Source organism: Orussus abietinus, unplaced genomic scaffold (genome assembly GCF_000612105.2).
Source record: "Orussus abietinus isolate OABI.00-Male unplaced genomic scaffold, Oabi_2.0 scaffold11, whole genome shotgun sequence".
Classification (NCBI taxonomy): Eukaryota; Metazoa; Arthropoda; class Insecta; order Hymenoptera; family Orussidae; genus Orussus; species Orussus abietinus.
The window spans coordinates 97,335-100,443 of NW_019396016.1; positions in this window are offsets into that span (position 1 = coordinate 97,335).

Consider the following 3,109-nt stretch of genomic DNA (forward strand, 5'->3'; position numbering starts at 1 on the left):
TTATTTCGGCATTCTTCTAGGTATATTGCACTTGACACGCTTTGAACAGGAGATGAGGAGTTCAGAAGCATTTGTAATAAGGTGACAATCGAGTACGTCGTAGCGCGTGGAATAACTAAACGAGCCGACATATCCATAATTCAGCGAATTACTCATTACGCTTGGCTTTCTTGGCCGCTCTTTTGCGGCAATTACGCTTTCCGTTACCGCTCCAGAACGGTAGAATTAAGTATTCATAAATCTAGCAGCGGTAGAGATTGCTCTCGATTATGTCGATCCTGCAAGTACTAAAACCCGCCCCTATTAACAAAATAAACGGTTATAAAAATAATAAAAAAATAAACGTTATAAATAAAACCAGGGAATTCGATACCACGAAAATCCACCTTACAAAAGAAACGTAATTGAATGGTATTTCTTGATTTTTCATATTTGTAATTACCCTCAAGATCATCCTCCAGGAAAAACAAGTAAAATCCACGCCGTAATGAATCAGTCTAGAGATGTAATAATTGAAATCTCCGATTTTTAATATTTATTTGAAATTAATCTCTCTAAAATGGAGAGAACAGCCATTGAATTTCAGCGGACTTTTTTGGGACTCGTGGAATGCCATGGGAATTTTTATGTTCTACCGTTTTCCAACGAGTCTATATTTCGATTGAGTATTTATAGAGCTAGTTTCTTCTTGGGGCCCGGACTAGGAACCGAATCTGGGTATCGAATCGGTCCTTACGAAATAAAAATGGTCAATTCTCGCGACCTGACCACTGGAACGTGGCAAGACCTACTTTACGTTCGACACTCGGTCAAGTTTAATTCGTAGCTGGACCGTGAAGCAAGTTCCGCCTCCGACCAGGACTAACGGTGAATTACCAAAGTGTCTAACTAGTGACATACACTTTGGCAGGACTAGAAAGTAGAGGCACCTCTCGATGATATATAGCCGACCTCTGGGGAATTGCGGAGGATTCCCTTATTAATTTTTAGCCGGTTCGTTCCAACCCCAGCGCCTCTTCGGGGTCCTCTTCAGGATCGCCCCGGGTGTTGTCCACGTGGAAATAATGGTCTCTCTTGGCAAGAGAAATCTCTCCACTAGAGCCCACTTTAAATAACATGTATTGACAAGAATAAGGAGGCATCTTATACGGCGTGGAAACGTGCACAAAGAAATCTTAGATTTACATACCGAGGATAATTACCGAATTATATAGGAATTGCATATGCGCGATGTCAAGGTACTTTAAAAAGGATTACCTTTTATTTATACTGCTTGGTTGGGAGAATCATTTTTTTAATCATGAAAGTTAGGGGTTACGTTAGTGACGATTAAGAGGGGTGGGGAGGAGTGGCGATTAAGTGGGTATTATTTGCGTATTTTTATTTTATTTAATTATACGCGTAATGAGTATTACAAAATGCCTCGGCATATCCATTCCATGTTCCATCCATTTTACCAATACCTCGGTCTTTATTCCGGACAAACAGGGCATTAACATTTTTGTCGGTAAATATTCAAACCGTCCACGTACTTCAGTCTTCACTAAAGAGTACTATTCTTCAAAAGACCTCACTAAACACTAAAATTCTAGGAACGCGTCGAAATCCCGGCTCACGGACTAAATATGAATCTGAACTTCAGAACTTCCATTTTCTTCGCGACATGCGTTATCGCGTAGACAAAAGTAACATTGCACGAGCGTTTGTGGCCTCTCTTCGGCAATTAATTCAAAGACTCCCTTCCTTGAACTGCAAACTTTTTATCCCCTTTTTATCTCATACGGATGAACTAAACTCGATAAATATTAATGGCGTCATCTGCAATTTATATGACTCGAGTTTGCTTTACGCATTGTCCGTACATAAGATCTGCTTATTACTTAAATTATGCCTTTGTCTAGTTTTCCATTTTTTCTCCATTGTCACAGACTGCGATCATTTCCGATGCACTCTTTTTAGTACCTTATTCGAGTTCACCGGAACCTGATGACGAGGTCCAAAAACTCGTTCCATTCACCAAACCGGCATTCCACTGATCTACTTATTTATCTAGGCGAGAACCAATAATAATATGACGGCTCGACAGGTATTCATCGCATTAAAAGAAAAAGATCGTGAGAAAAGTCGAGTGTCTTGTGCATCTAATACCTATGTCAAGGATACATATGAATTGCGATGCTATGCACGCACATGATAATTATTTTCCTGTCGTGTTTGTAAAAATCCATCGATTATTCTGTCATGCCGCGAGCTCAGACAAAAGAAATCGAAAATTTATATCTCTTCCCTGGCGAAGAAATATACGAAAAAGGAATGAATCGCAATCGATAAGTCCATGAACATAAAAACTTTGTCGCCCTAAATGACGATTAAAAATCCCCGGGCAAAATTGATAATTCAACCTTACTACCCAATATGTCGGTTTGAAATTGTGCCCATAATTATGAAAGTGATTTAAGTCAAAATTAAAAAAAAAATGAGTTTATCAGTTATTTTACGCCATATTATTTCAAACGAAATTAATTCAATGTAATTTCGAAACAAAAAATATATGACTTAGACCACTTTCATAATTATGGGAACAATTAACCCCCAAAGTGACAATGCATACTTGCCGCCAAAAAATTGATAATTTAAAAGTAACCCCTCACAATGGCGATATATAAAATCAACACCAAAAATTGACAATAATTAACACCCGAAACGTCAATTTATGCCTATCGCCGAAAATCAGCATCTCAAAATCGTCGCCAAAAATGGACAATGTAACCCCTTCGCCCAAAGTGGCGATTTAAAATTATCCCCCGGAACGCGATAGTCTGCCATTATCGCCATTATCACACCTCCTCGGAGTTATCGCGTCGCGAGCCGTACGTGGATTACTTTCGTGATTGTTTTTTTTTTTTTTATCAGAGCTGCATCGATACGCACGCACCCGGAGTGCACCTTACACGCATGACACGCGTGATACGTGCCATACACGATATGGGCCCACCTGTGCCCTCTACCTTCCCGGTGGACGAAAGGCGGAAGGAGTTAGCTCTGGTGGGGAGTCCTAAAGCGCCGGCGATGGTCTCCGAGCGTACAAAGTCGTGCACCGAATGTCAGT